Consider the following 17,313-nt stretch of genomic DNA (forward strand, 5'->3'; position numbering starts at 1 on the left):
AGCACTAAATCCCATTACAGCAAGATCACTATACCATTCAGTTGTTCTTCCAAATTTCTGACATGCTTCATTTAAAACACAGATTTTGTTTAAAATTTATGCAACAGTTCAACTCATTTACTAATACCTGGAACAACTGACCTTCCTGCTAATACTGATTTCGCCCTGTGTGCTATAGATATTGGCTGCATAGAAACAAATGTAAAACTGAAAAAAAAAAGCAAAAAAAAGCTCCAGTTGTTTTTGCAACTGTGTCGCTTACCGTGTAGATACCTTGCAAAACGAATGTTTGTTCACAGGTTAACGAGGTTCATGAATTTTGGCAAACTGATATATGGTTTCATACCACATGTATACAGACTTTTTCAAAAATATGATTTAGAAAAGTTTTAAAGGAATTCGTAGAACCAGGATATTTTCCATCGAAGAACACTTGGAAGTCATCAATATAAACTGTAAATGTAAAAGAGAAAAGACTGTGTGTTGTACATGTGTTCTCGATCATGTCAGAGCTACACAATGTAACTGACCTTAAAAACCCGTTTGTACTGTGGTCCATAGCTAGGACTAACCCAAAATTTATGCTCATGTGTACTTTTTAGGTTAAAGGTCAGTAATTCAAATCCTTCTTTGTTTCATATAAAAAACGACAACTTCAGGTCGTCTTTACGTATCTTTAGAGAACATCACTTTTTCCTACACCTATTTTTCATGAAAGTTCTATCACAAATTAACGAAAAAATGAAAAGAAAATAGGGGGTTATGTAGTTCCTAGTGAAATGCCAGTCAGTTGTGGTCTGCTACCCTAAAAATGGCGCATATTTACTCTCGTCCGCGCAATAAACACCTACTTCCGGTTTCGATCAGCAAAACTTGACATGTGGGGTGTATGAACATGAAAACCGTCTCATTTCATGCAGAATGTCTTCTAGTAGTGAAAAACGGTGATTAAAGCACTCGTTCTACACGAATTTGCGCAAAAAATGGGAAAATTAGGATCTATTTATTATGGACTTCTTTCGACTACACCACGGAAGCACATTTTCGACCGAATTACTGACCTTATTCCTTTAATTAAGCTGTCGTACAGCGTTGTAAACTTGCAACATGTTATTTTATGACTCGATGACGCATTTAATATGTTTCTGTTAAATGTTATAATACATATTTTCCTGTGGCACGCTGTTATCTCAGCCTGCGGCTCAGATATGTTTATTCATATTTAGAATGAGCCCGTTTGAACAGTCATTGTTCTTTATTCAATTATCTACAGACAACAATAGATACTGTTTGAAGAATTATCAAATTGCAAAAGGTATATAGGTCATGACATACATTATGGTACATATGTACTTATGTAACATGGTAAATGTATGTGCTAACAGTTGATAAATTATGTCATGTACCATTAGCTTTGCATAATAATATCATATCGTATACTCTTAACTTTGCATATGACTGGACACTAACAACGAATATTACAATATTTATCATTCTGGTTTGTTAAATAAAAGTCTACAATACGGACAGCACTGTACGAAATTTGTCAAATATTTCACTTGATATACAAATAATACAATATTTCATATAGTATAGCCATGCATCTAAAACAAACTGTTGCGATGATGGCCAATATCTTATATCTGGGTTGTCAGTTGCCATTTTTGAAGAAGGACGCAATAGCTAATTTTATTCAAATTTCAACCATTGATACTAAATCATGGTCATAAAAGATTAGCTTCATTGATACTGATTTTTATAAAATTTCTAACAGACATTGCTTTCTCTTTGAAAAACGTTTTGATGTACATATGTAAAGCCTTGCAACTCAGAAAAGAAAAAAAATGTAAATGCTATAGGAAACATATACATGTCAATAACATTCACGGTAGATCGGATATACAATTTCAAACTTCGTTTTAATAAGAAACTTCCTTTCTTCCTACCCGGAAAAAATTTTGTTCAGTAAGAACAAGTTGAAATCCTTTCTCTGTCACAATGATCTCCAGTTTACAATCTATAACCTTTTCAGTCCATCCTGATTGCGGTGCTTGTATTTGCACTGTTCCAGCCCTATCATAACATGTTGTTTTCTCGGAACCGATTTCTATAGTCGCTTTCTTTGTCCTGTATGAAATTACTTCTATTGGCTGTGTACCAGTTGTAGGTAAACTATTAAGCGTTTTCCTGTAAACTATACCATATTCCATTTCTTCTCGTTTTTCTATGATTGTGTCAAATACCTGGGGGTAGGTTTCTCTTTTTCAGCCATCATATTCTCATGATGTACATATTGGTTAGGAGGGACTAGAGATAGTAAACCATATTAAAACTGTGCTTTTCGGAACTTGCCAGCCAGTCATTACTGCGCCTTTAAGAACATCTAAACTAGCATTCGATCTAGTAGAACTTTGCTAGGATTCGTTTCTCTTGATATGACCTGCCGCAGTTCATTTACTATTTGTTCCATAGAAGGGTCGGACAACTTTTGTATTGCTTCTTTAGCTAACACAATTTTGTTATCTGCAGCACTGGCAAATTTCTTCAAGGACAATGTTTTGCTCATCTTTTTTGTTTTCAGGCAACTTACAGAAAGATTCGGGAAGTTCTAGTATGAATTTGTTAGTGCCATCAAATTTATGTTTGAATTTTTGAAAAATTTGACCATCCTTTTTTTATCTTTCATTGAACCAAAAACAGTTAAAAAGAATTCGGTGACTGATTCTCCGTCCGCAATTTTGTGTCCGGTCCGTAACTCTGTCATTCATAAAGGGATTTTAATATTACTTGGCACAAATGTTTCCCATTATGAGACGACGTGTCATGCGCAACACTCGGTCCCCTAGCTTAAAGGTCAAGGTCACAATTGGAGGTCAAAGGTCAATAGGGTTTTTTTTTCCTGTCCAGTCCATAACTCTGCCATCCATGAAGGGATTTTAATATTACTTGGCACAAATGTACCTCATAATAAGACGATGTGCCATGCACAACTTTCAGACCCCTAGCTTAAAGGTCAAGGTCACACTTGGCAGTCAAATGTTAACATAGCATGAACAGGGTCTGTTTCGTGTCCGGTCCTTAACTCTGTCATTCATCAAGTGATTTTAATATCTCTCGGCACAAATGTTCTCCATGATAAAAGGACGCGTCATGCTCAAATTCTGGACCCCTGGCTGAATGGTCAAGGTCACAATTGGAGGTCAAAGTTCAACAGGGCTTTTTCCTGTCCCGTCCATTACCCTGCCATCCACGAAGGGATTTTAATATTACTTGGCACAGATATTTCCCATGATGGGATGACGTGTCATGCGCAAAAACCGGACCCCTAGCTCAAAGGTCAAGGTCAAAATTTGAAGTCAAAGGTCTATAGGGTTTCTTTACTGTCCGGTCCAGAACTCTGTCATTCATTAAAGGTTTTTAATATTACTTGGCATATATGTTCCCCATGAGATGACGTGTCATGTGCAACACCCAGAACCCTTAAAGGTCAAGGTCACACTTGGAGATCAAAGGTCAATGGGACTTTTTTCATGTCCGGTCTATAAATTTGTCTTGCAAAACAGGATTTTAATATTACTTGGCACAAATGTTCCCCAGAATAAGGCAATATGTCCTGCACAAAAGCCGGGTCCTTACTGCAAGGTCATGGTCACACTTGGAAGTCAAAGGCCAAAAGGGCTTTTTCCTGTGCAGTCTGTAACTTAACAATTCTTAAAGGGATTTTAATATTACTTGGCACAAATGTTCACCACCATGAGACAGAGTGTCAGCCGCAAGAACCTTTTCCCTAGGTGTAAGGTCAAGGTCACATATATATATATATATATATATATATATATATATATATATATATATATATATATATATATATATATATACCAAAGGTCAGATACAAGAATGACTTTGTCCAGAACATTTCTTCTTCATGCATGGAGGGATTTTGATTTAACTTTGCATAGATGTTCACTACCATGAGACGGATTGTTATGGGCTAGAACAAGGTCCCTAGGTCTAAAGTTAAGGTCACACTAAGAGGTCAAAGGTCAAGTTCAAGAATGACTTTGTCCCGAGCATTTCTTCTACATGCGTCGATGGATTTTGATGTAACTTGGCACAAATGTTTACCACCATGAGTCACCCTTGTTTTTAGAATTGTGTCCCTTTATTTTACTATAAATAGATTATATTGTAACTTATTTATAACTGGCCGTAGGGAAAAATCGAGACAGTTTTCTGTGGTGCAGATTTTCCGATAGATCGATGTTACTAAAAGTTCGTTGAGTTTTAATGCCGCGAATTGACAGAAAGCGAAATTAATCAAAGCGCTCAAAGCGCTGATGGTGGCTGCTAATCAATGTTTAAAATATTACAAAGAAATGCAACAACTGAGGAATTGTTAATATAAACCATAAGAACATTTTTTTGCATTTTTTTAATATTCGGCTTTGGTTTCAAAATTAATCCTTTTTCACTGCTAGTCATTGTTTACATAAACACTGATTCAGTCTTTACCGAATAGTTTTGATTATTTGTGACGAAAACTACAACATAAATTACATCGAAGATGTTTTACTATGAATAAATAATATAGGCTTTTTCTCCAAATCATTTAGCTTTTAAGATTTCTTTTTAAAGCTTTTGGGCAGTGTCTGTCATGAATTATTATGCACACTGATTTAGCCCGTATCAGATAGCTGTGGTTTTCATGAGACTTTTGTGAAAGAAAACATCACAAACATGCACCACAAATGCACCTCAGAATGTCAGTTCTGCAGCCAGTGTATTTTAGAGGTACATTAATCATCACTCCATCTGTTATACTCAAAAGTTCACTAGACATAACAGCAGGCTTCGCAAAAATGCTGGACATTAAGTCAGACAAACTTACAACTTTAGTCAGACCGAGAAAAAAGTCGAAAATATGTAACTGGCGAAACGAAACCGTTTTAATTTTTATACATATATTTGTATCCAGATATAATTGAGACGCACCATGAGAAAACCAGCATAGTGTGTTTGCGACTAGCATGGATCCAGACCAGCCTGTGCATCCGCGCAGTCTGTTCAGAATCAATGCTGTTAGCTTTCAAAGCCTATTGCAACTAGAGAAACCGTTAGCGAACAGCAAGGATCCTGACCAGAGTGGTGTGCGGATCCGCAGTTTGATCTAGGTCCATGCTGGTCACAAATGCACTATGTTGTTTTTGTCATGGTGCGACTCGAATGAATTTAGCTGAAGGGAGTAGAATCTGTCTTGAAACAATTTAATTTTTAAGTTGGTCAAATCTGTTATCCGAAGACTTGCTACAGTCTGACAGATTGCAGTTTCAAAACGGCGAGTATTAGTATCACCGCTGCGCCCACTTTCACGGGCTTACAAGTTGATGAAATCGTGATACAGTAGCACCACTTAGTCAAAGCGAGCTTGCAACTTTCCACGTTGATAATTCGTGTTTTGTCAGACGAAATTATACCGAATACATGTGTATCTATGCATACATATAGTATCTTATATTGTACAGTTGCTGAAGGAAGATTATCCGTGAGCGAATATTATTTAGAAAAACATACATGTCTTTGATTCTCACGGCAGGTCACATTGCAAACAATATCGAATGAATTTTAACTGAATGTTCTTTTACTTTTGTTCACTCTCGTATTGCTAAGCATGTTTTAGTATATTTTGTTCTTGGTAGTGATATAACGATGAACTGTACATGTTCAAGTTATATCAATAAAGTACTGTCCTGTTCATAAATCATCTCACCAAATTTGCGCTAATTAATCAACGCCTGAGGAAATCCATATCACCGCTGATTATCGATTTTCTATAAATAGCCTAATAACATGTGATCATATTTTTGCGTGCTTGAAATGCAGTCGAAATTTCAGTAACATTCTTAGATCACTAAGGTTGCATTAATGTAATATCTTACAATCTGATAGCTATGACGAACATTTAAGTTTGTTCTGACATATTTGAAAAGTGTTACAACTTGCTGGAAAAGCTATCAGAGGTAAAAACTGGTATTGTCTACGGACCGGAAATGTTTGGAAACTTTTCCGTTGAAATTCCGTTTCTATTTTCAGCCGCGAATTATTGCTAGCAGAAGTCATTGTTCTTTATCAAATAAACCCTTAAATTTCGGGAGTTATACATGTGACACTGCGGTTAGGAAACATTTTTGAATTGTCAGCTAGGTTTCTATATATATAAGCTACCTTTTCTACGTTATAAGCTACGTGACCTCTGGGACGGTACTATGCAATAGCTAATCAATTATATCATCGCTCCAGTTCAGGTGACATGAGGTCATCGTTTATTAACGTGACCATAAATTTGCATATTTGTATTCATACACGTGGTTGTTTTAATTAAAACGTTGACTTCAGTTTGTATTGATTAAAAAAGGTATTAATTAAGGCATATATTGTAGCTTTGCATATTCTGCACGTTGTGTAGATAATTGTTTATCTGGAAAGCTTGGAACTATTTTTGGTTTTGTTGTTAGGATGGTCTTAAGAACTGACAAGATTTCTCAAACGGAGTATTCTTTTTGACACTGGTGGCAGCAGCCACCAATAAAATTTTTACATTGATTGAATAGACTACCATGTCCTAGAATAATTGCATTTATAAACTGTTTTAAATAAGTATTGCTAGAGCTAATGCCATTTTTTTAATATATATATAGTATATTATACTTAACCAATTCGATGTTAACCATTAACTTTTAAACTGAATAAAAATGCATTTAAACTGTGTGTATCTAGATAGCCTGCTATTGTAGAAGATTAATTTGTATCATGTCAATGCAATTTGGCGGAAAATTAAATATATTTGACACCTACATATCATAAATATCTCCAAAACATGGGCTATATCTGTTGACAAGTATTTTTTGTTTAACTAGGAAGAAAAAAATATCTAATGAATCAAAACTTAAAAATTCCATTATTTTTTAAATCCGTCGGTTTAAAAGTAATAATTGACTATTCATTGAATTGGTATAACCTCACGTCGATTAATTGTATCGCATTTCATTCCCGTCCATACCATTCAATTAAAGTTCGTTTTTTTATCAGTAAATGCTTTAATTGCTCAACAAGTCATAGAGAGAACACTTCCTGATTTGACATTTTTTATATCTGTTGGACTTCTTTCTTCTGCCGAGGGCGGTAACATGTTTCGGAGTGGAAAAAAACAACAAAAAGATAACACGCTGAATTATACGCTTACATTGATTGTTGATCCTAAACTTAAAGACTAAAAAATGGAGGCATTTGTACAGATTGTTGGAAGAAAATTATTGAGTGCGTCACATCAATCACTTGTGTTTTATTATGCATATATCATGTTTCATATTGTAAGCATGTAAATGGAAGAGACTGAAATAAACAAATAAATGTTTGAATGCACCACGTGAATTCAAACCTTAATTTAGACTTCCTTTTTACGAAATAAGTTAGGATTGCCGTTCTATTTTAGTTAAGGAAAAAGTGCCAAAACACATTCTTCTTATTTAATAAAAGAATAATTTCAATTAGTTTAGAAATAATATGACCTCAGCTAATTTTGATGTGACGTATTACCTTTTGTTAATGGTTCTCAAAAGAAAGATATTCAATTTATATAAAGCCAGTCAGAAATAAGAATATTAGGGGGAAGAAACGGAAAATACTCGTTGATTTATCTATATTTTGTAAAGGTTATGTCGTATGATAGTAATTCTGAAAGAAATATTTTGATGCGCTAGAAGTGGTTCGACAAGCTGCATTGAACAACAATGATTTTACTTCAATGTAAACGAAACAAGACGGTCATAATGACCTTGGATCGCGCACCTGAGTCATTGGGCCTACAGCCTCTAGAGTGTTAATAGGCTTTTCCTTTGATTTGACCGGGTGATCTAGTTTTTGACCCCATATGACCCAGATTCGAATATGAAGATAGGATCACAAATGTAAATTTTGCAGTGTTAACAAGCATGTGACTTTAGCACTTGACAAAATTTTTGACCCCACATGGCCCAGATTCGAACTTGACCTGGGGATCATCAAGAGAAACATTCTGATCAACTTTTGTGAAGATAGGGTCAGATATGTGGTCTCTAGAATTGTAACAAGAGTTCCTTTGATTTGAGTGGGTGACCTAGTTTTCGACCCCACATGATCCAATTTCAAGCTTGGCCTAGGGATCATCAAGATAAACATTCTGACATGGGGTGAAAAATGTGGCCTTTAGAGTGTTAACAAGCTTTCCTTTGATTTAAGCGAGTGACCTAGTTTTTGAATCCACATCACCTGATTCAAACCTGGCCTTGGAATCATGATGATAAACATTCTGACCAAGTTTCATGAAGATAGGGTCAGAAATGTGGCCTCTAAAGTGTTAATAAGCTTTTCCTTTGATTTGAGCGGGTAACCTAGTTTTTGATCCCACATTATCAAGTTTCGAACTTGGTCTAAAGATCATCAAGATAATAAAATCTGTAAAAAGATCCCTAGGAAACATAGAATGCAACCAAAAAAGAATAATAGCTGACTAGGTTTGATTGAGTCTGTTCACGATAAATGTATAAATGTGCTACACCTCTAACGGCCCCTAGCACTGGCTTAAGCGGAACTCCTTTACACATCTATTGAATGGACTCAAGGATCCTAAAAGACATGAAAATATAACCACACTCTGACATTCTGACCAAGTTTCATGAAGACAGGGTCATAAATGTGACCTCTAGAATGTTAACAAGCTTTTCCTTTGATTCGACCGGGTGACCTAGTTTTTGACCCATGTGACCCAGATTCGAACTTGATCTAGAGATCATCAAGACAAACATTCTAAACAATACTCATCAGCTTCAAACTTAAACTGTGGACTCTATTACAAAATTTTCCTTTGATCTGACCTACTGACCTAGTTTTTGACCCCACATGACCCAGTTACAGATTTTACCTAGAGATAATCAAGAGAAACATTCTGACCAAGTTTCATAAATATTGGGTTACAACTGTGGCCTCTAGAGTGTTAAGGCAAATGTTGACATACGACGAACGACGAGGGACGCCGGACAAAGACCTGTCACAATAGCTCACCTTGAGCACTGAGCTAAAACTAGACTTGCAATCACTCCGATGTCTTCCTGAAGACATTTTTCCTTAAATCATCTATTCATCCGGCGCCAATATAATATAAAAATAATGAACTTGGCACGCCTCGGGACCAAAAACAAAAGAAAAAAAAGAGACAATTTAACTTTTCATGCCCAAGTTCCAAAGCGTCTGTTTTTCCTCTTAAAAAAAAAAAAGAATCTGACAAATTTCGAGTGTTCACTTTCTCTATCTGGACACTCTTATATATATAGAATGCTTGGAAACGTCAACAATTTGTTTTAAAACATCACCTTTATTTCAACTACATTCTACATATAGAAATTGTGAAAATCTGCCCTTTTTTATAATATAAGTTATTATCTGTGCTACTATAGTGATATGAATTTGTGTACAAAATTTTAAAAAGACTTTTATCATTCTGTTTCTAAATTCTTATAATCTTATGATTAAATAATTACGATTTTCAGAAATGTCTTGACAAACGTTTTGGAATTTTTATATTTGTCACGGAAATCCACTTTAAACAGTGATAATATTATAATTTTTACTTTTTTAAAATTGCTTTAACAGTGTTTTGAAGCATTAACTTAAGGCCTGTCAGTGAATATGATAACCTAAATCATTTCTTTCATACAATGACATAAAAAATATAATAATCATGACTATTAATTATCAATGATATAAAATTTCGCCGCTCAGTTCCTTTTATTAGACACGGAAGTAGACTCGCCGACACACATAAACGCAGTTCACTGACAGAAGCGCACGAGATGGGTACTACGGATAAATATTTGTTAATAATATTAAATTTTCTTCTTCTAGGGATCGTTGTGACTCTAAGTGTTACAGAAAAAGTAAGTAATTAATTATTTATCGTAAAACACATTACTTTTTACGAGCCTAAATTACAGATGAGAAACAAACAAGACAAAATATACCAAGTGATGATATTGTTAAAATAAAAGTCAAAACGGACGTTTCAGCAGCACCAATTTCTCTCTTTTTTTAAATATCTTAAACACATCTTTATTTTCTGGTGCCTCTTAATATTGTAATTTCCAAAAAACTTATAGCGAACAAATTCCTCATAAACAGTTTTTAAAACACGAACTGATTTGCATTGACGAACTGATTGATATGCACTGAATTTCAGTTTCCTATATATTCTTTTAGAAGTGTGATAATGTAATGTAGTTTGTTAGATTAATTTACGATTTATTTGTTATTCTGTAATAAACCTGAACAAGTGAAATAATAAAATCTTACGCCGTCTGTACTTACTGATGTTAAAAAGGCCAAGTTCTATAATGTTTAATGTTTATTTATACGTTTTCGGATAGGGCGGTGTACGAGGATGTTGTACTTTTACAAAAAATAGCATATTCAGAGCCTAAATATTACCCATTCATAGCTATTAGAGTCGAAAGTTTGTTTAGTTAACCGTGTTGATGTGTTATTTGCTTGCAAATTTGAGTACAAAATAGAAGGACAGGACAAAAATAAGCTCTAACTAGGAGAAATGGTTAAAAGTTATGTCGCCACAACAATTTTTGATGAAAATTGCCGCAGTGGCATGCGTTACTGAAAATGCAATAAAAAATGGAAACAAAAACATTATCAAGCTGAAACTTGGTTATTTTCATGCAATTAAAGTACTCTTACTACAGGAATGAAACTGGCACTATTACAGAAAGTTAGTTAACAGTGTTTATGTGTTATGTGCTTGCAAATTTGAGTACAAAATAGAAGAACAGGGCAAAATAAGCTCTAAACTAGAAGATAATTGCATTTATAACTTCAGTAGACCTCAACTGAACAAATGTTTTACAAATTCGATTAACATTGCTGGTGATGATATCAAAAGTGAAAGCATAATAAAATCTCTTGGTGCATTTCTAGACGAAATCTTAACATTAAAGATCATGTAAATCGCAAATGTCGTAGAGCCGTGTCGAATTACGTACGGATTAAAAACATCCGAAAGCATTTAACAAAAGCAGCCTCAATGAAATTTGAGTTTTTGTCTCTAGTTATTGATCGCGGCCGGCCTGAGAGGCCGCGATCATATGAGATAGGACAAGTATATGTGCGCTGGGGAAAATATTTCATGATGGACCTGTGAATTCTTTACTTGTGGATAAGCATAAATACGACTAGCTTCTACTGATTATAAAACATACCGTGCGATTTGTTGTGAATTAACTGTTGTTGTACTTTTTGTAGTTCAGCCACCACCCTTGTTTAAGAGCAACATTTAAAAAACACGTTTTTTCATCCTCAAGTAATAAGTAAATAAACTCGCCCAGTGTAATCATCAATAACCCACAATTGACCTATCCCTCTGGTACAGTATCAACAACTCTCGTCTCAATCACGTGACAATTTACCGAAAAAGATATAATAAGCAGGGATTAACAAAAATCGTTATGTTTAACATAATGGAGCTTTTTTCTTATTTTGTGGATGTTTGCATGGTTGGAAGAGGAGTATTATATGCGCGCTGGTGAAAAAATTTATGATGGACCATAGCATTCTTGACCTGTAGGTAAAACCACTGGCATCGGTCCAGTGTTTAATTATTTTTTTTTTTGTTTAATATAAAAAACATCCCTTTTTTCACACAATTAACCTTTTGTATGTTAAACACTGGACCCGTGCCTGTGGGTAAAACAGGTCATGTCAAATTACAAACAAATGATACGGCTATTATATAAACTGACGGAAATTTGTTATTAACAAATATAGTCACGAATAAATTAGCTTGATTTTAATAAAACACTGTTGAAAAGCAACAAATATAAAAAAGCGTTTATCACCTCAAGTATAGTAAACTCGCCCATAGAAACTAATTTATTTGATTTATGTAATTTATGCCAACAGACTGTAGACCAGTCCGAGTCGTCCCTTACCGGATTTAGACCCTCAGCTTGTCCAGGTAATATCTAACTTATTTCAATAGCTGAATCGCCTATATAAATATATTTATTTAAAAATGGATAATATTTCATGTCTGCCGATTATTTGTTGGGAGTTTTTAATACTTGTGTTTAGTACTGGTATTTGAACACATAAATTACTGTAGATACCAAAACTTATCGTCTGGTCTGTATCAATATTTGGCCGCGATAAAATATTTTACTTGTTGATAGCGGCCGATGAGGCCGCGATCATATTGAATAGAACAAGTATATGTGCGCTGGGGAAAATATTTCACGATGGACTTGTGAATTCTTTACTTATGGGTGAAACAGGTCTCATAAGCGTAAATACGACTAGCTTCTACTGATTATAAAACATACCGTACGATTTGTTGTGAATTAACTGTTGTTGTACTTTAAGTAGTTCAACCGCCACCCTTGTTTAAGAGCAACATTTAAAAAACACGTTTTTTTTTCATCCTCAAGTAATAAGTAAGTAGACTCGCCCAGTTTAATCAATCTAGACGCATAATCTAACTTTATACATTGAGCGCCTATTTCACCCGATTTACATTCGGAACATTTTCACGCGTTTCGGGCTTTATCGTATGTTTACCATGTTGAACATGGGATTTTTGAACCGTCCAAAGATGTTGGAAATGTTTGTCTCATAATACTCTCATTGTTTATTTTTTTAAATAAAACTGTTACTGCTTTCATTGTCTACCACTTTTTTTTCCACCCTTGCCTGAAAAAACAGTAATGAGTTTGTACACTGTTCAGACAATTGTGCTCTGTTGAAATTTAACCAAACACAACTTTACCTGCATAAACAGAAAGCATGATGTGTCACCATGCGCGGATCCAGAGGGGGGAGGGGGGGGGGGACCGGGGGTCCGGACCCCCTCTGGAAAATCTTTAAAAAAGGAAAGAAGACAAGAAGGAAAGAAAATGTTTTTCGAAAAAGGCAACATTAGGACTGCATGTAAAGTATATGCGGCTGCTGCTACATACGACCCCGACATAATTCATATTAGTTATCTAAAAGAAACTAAGAATTTTACCTTCAAGAAAGCTTGATTTTATCATTTTCCCAAATTTAACAGGTTAGTCCATAAAACTGTCCCAGAATGCAAAAAATGAAGTGCTAAAGGAATAAGGTCAGTAATTCGGTCGAAAATGTGCTTCCGTGGTGTAGTCGAAAGAAGTCCATAATAAATAGATCCTAATTTTCCCATTTTCTGCGCAAATTCGTGTAGAACGAGTGCTTTAATCACAACTTTTCGCTACTAGAATACATTCTGCATGAAATGAGACGGTTTTCATGTTCATACAACCCACATGGCAAGTTTTGCAGATCGAAACCGGAAGTAGGTGTTCCATGCGCGGAGGAGAGCAAATATGCGCAATTTTTAGGGTAGCAGACCACAACTGACTGGCATTTCACTAGGAACTATTCAACCCCCTATTTTCTTTTCATTTTTTCGTTAATTTTTGATAGAACTTTCATGAAAAATTGGTGCAGGAAAAAGTGATGTTCTCTAAAGATACGTAAAGACGACATGAAGTTGTCGTTTTTTATATGAAACAAAGAAGGATTTGAATTACTGACCTTTAACCTAAATTCCAAAATTTCCAGGGGGTGGGGGATCGGACCCCCTCTGAGAAAATTGGCCGTGTCCGTGCATGGTCACTATACCTGTCCAGTACTGAACATTATGGTAAACGCTTCTTTCCTGCACAAATGACAATTTCGCAACTTCTGTCCGGTTTGTACAAATTTCTGGCCGCGATAAACCATTTGACTTGTTTCACATTTGGATAACTGCCATGTTATACTGTATGGTGTAGGTGCGTAAAATGCAACGTATTCGAAACATGTGCGCAAAACTTGTCCTTAACAGGAGGAAATTTGACAGTTCTAATCAAGCATGGTATCACTTACATTGGATGCCAGTGAAAACAAAATGCTTTCTTTCATATAAAAATGTCACACTGTATGTATTAAACAAAATTGCTTACAGAGTAAGTACCAAACAAACAAGTTTAGAGAAAAATGAAATAAAATTCTGAATGTCGTTATGTTGTTCCATACAACAAGTGCAAAACATTTGAGAGCAGTTTCTGTACTATTGGTCCAAAACTGTGCAATGAACTGCCGATAGAACTACGCAAAAGTAAATTACTTGATACATTAAAAAAATCTTAAGACACTGTATTTCAGAGACTTCATGGTGTTTTTTTTTTTGTTGTTTGATAATTGTTTTATATGCGATAACAGCAGGTGATCGTTTCTAAATTTACATTTCAACATTTATATTTTCAAGTTTTGTTAAATTAAAAATACTTGCTTGTACATGGTCTATGGGTAGGGTAGTGTGTAGTATTTATTCTTTTAACAGTTAAGTGATGGCACCTTAACCTGGGGGTTTGAACCTCTATAATTATGCAACCTGTCTGGGCGTACCATGTAAGGCTTGAAGCACTGGTATTCGGCAGTAGGGATAATATGACCTCAGGAGACAGGATGCGGTTATGACTGTTTGTTTAAATAATGTTATCTTCATTTATTATTATTGTTATTTATTATTATTATTATTATTATAATTATCCTTTTTATGTACAATTTCATTGAACATGTAATTGTAAAGAAATATGCGTTCCAAATTATTCAGTTTCAGTTTCAGCAGTTTTAGATAAATTTACTATTATATAGCGTCATATTTTAGAATATATAGTATATAATACTTTACCAATTCGATGTTAACATAAACTTTCAAAAATGCTTTTAACCCATGTTTGTCTGATTATCATATGTAGATAGCTTGCTATTACAGAAGATTCATTTGTTTCAGTGTCAGTAAGTAATTTGGGTCATGTAACCAGGCCGTGATCTAAATATTTGACACCTACATATCATAAATATCTATAAAAGTCGACTATATCCATTAAAAAGTCTTTTGTGTTTAACTAGGAAGAAAAAAATCAAATGAATCAAAATTTTTAAATTCCCCATTTGTCAGCATTCCTGTTAAAAAAGCTATCGATTATTGATTATTCATTGAATTGGTAGTAACTTCACGTTGACTAGATATATATTTTATTCCCGTCCATACTATTAACAAATTGTTATTTAAATTAAGTTTTTTTGTCAATGAATTTTTAAATTACACAACAAGTCGTAGTGAGAATACTTCCTGCTTTACGGACTCCCACGTGCCCAGATCTAAAGAAATAAGGTCGGCTAATATTTCACTTTCCTTAACGCAAGGCGCATAATTATTTCAACGATATGTTAATATTTTCATTATGTTGTAAATATTCTTTTCAGTGTCATTGTTTAAAAGTCTTTTAAAATGTGTAAAATATGCATAATGCCAACTACCCATTAAAACTAATTGCAGAATTATCTTATTTTGATCTTAAAATTACAAATAAAGTATTTCTTAAATAAATTGTGTAGTTTGATCATATTTTATTGCAATTATCACACAAGGCATGATAATAAATGTACATCAAGACATGAATATACAGATACATATGAGCCGTGCCATGAGAAAACCAACATAGTGGCTTTGCGACCAGCATGGATCCAGACCAGCCTGCGCATCCGCGCAGTCTGGTCAGGATCCATGCTGCTCGCTTTCAAAGTCTATTGCAATTAGAGAAACCGTTAGTGAACAGCATGGATCCTGACCAGACTGCACGGATGCGCAGGCTGGTCTGGATCCATGCTGGTCACAAAGCCACTATGTTGGTTTTTCCATGGCACGGCTCATATATACACAATAGCAAACCGGCAGTACAACACGACATATAACACTACAGTACATCAATATGTATTCGGTAATTTTGCATTAGTGTGATAATACAAAAAGGTTGGACCACAAGTTTTACCAACATTAGATGGGTGTCAAATTAATGTTAGATCAAACTACTGTGAAAACATTTTTATTCGCGTAGGACAAATTTTCGCGTATTTCGCGCTGGAACCGATGCGCGAATTTAAGACTGCGCTATTAATATATTTAATTTATATTTTCATTTATAAATTGAAACTAAATTGCGCGAATTAAAGCCCGCGCGAAACAGTCCTTTTTCACGTTTGCGCGAAATTTCATGTTAGCGAATTTAAATGATTTCACAGTAAATGGAGGATTTTTGTTTGGACTAGAATAAAAAAAACTGCTTAACAAAATATAATTTTCAGATATAAATTTACATATATAGTAGAAGAGTTAAGATAACACGCTATTTAAATAGAAGAACGAGAGCAACCTCATCACACCTGCTGCCGTATTCCCACACCCAGTCCAACCCAGAGTTCTTAAATGAGATATGTAGTCAGACGATTAGGAGGCAGTGGTAGAGAAGCGATGTGTGTTTTTATATATGTTTGTTCTTCTAAAAGTTAGTTAATCGATTCCGTGAAGTAATTTGTGAGTACTACATGGATGGAATCTACGAACATTTATAAATAACAAGCGACGGGCATTTGCATAATGGTTACATTTAAAATAGAAATGTTCCACATCTTCAATACCATGTCCACAAGAGCAATCAGTCTCGAAAGATCATCATCGGTTTCTAATATGTGTTTGAATTACATATAAAATCTTAAGTAAATTCTGTTGTATCAACATGACTATGCATGACATTTGTAAATGCTATCCAGACCGGACTCCCAATGAAACAGTTACAAAAAATATATTTTCCTCTACCTTTTTGTGTTTAAATTAATCCAATGCTAAAAAATGTGTGACTGAAATTTCGCGAAATTAAAAAAATGTTTAAATCGTCGCGACCGCCATGTAAACTTTTCCGTCTAACGTCATTAAAATCACATGTTGATAGGATTACTTTTCGCACAATAATAAAGAAATATTCTATTGCCTACACAGGAGACTACAGCAGACCAGTAAACCCCCATCACCACGATTTTAGTTCAGCATGTTCATTTTTTACTAACCCAATGCCTCGAGAATAGTTATAATATTTCAATATGGTATTTAGTTCTAAATTTGAATTCGACATTTTATATATATATATTGGACTTCCTATTTTCTGTCGAGGGATATCACATGTTAAAAAACCCCACTAAATTATAAGCATACATTGATTCTTGATCCAAAACTTAAAAAAACGGAGGCATTTATCTGTTTGGAGAAAACTACTGAGAGGGTCACATTGCACCACGTTTAACTGGAGTTCAAACCATTTTTAAGAGTTCCTTTTTACGAAACCAGTTAGGATTGCCATTCTATTTTATTATAGGATAAAG

This window comes from Mercenaria mercenaria, chromosome 5 (assembly GCF_021730395.1).
Source record: "Mercenaria mercenaria strain notata chromosome 5, MADL_Memer_1, whole genome shotgun sequence".
Taxonomy (NCBI): Eukaryota; Metazoa; Mollusca; class Bivalvia; order Venerida; family Veneridae; genus Mercenaria; species Mercenaria mercenaria.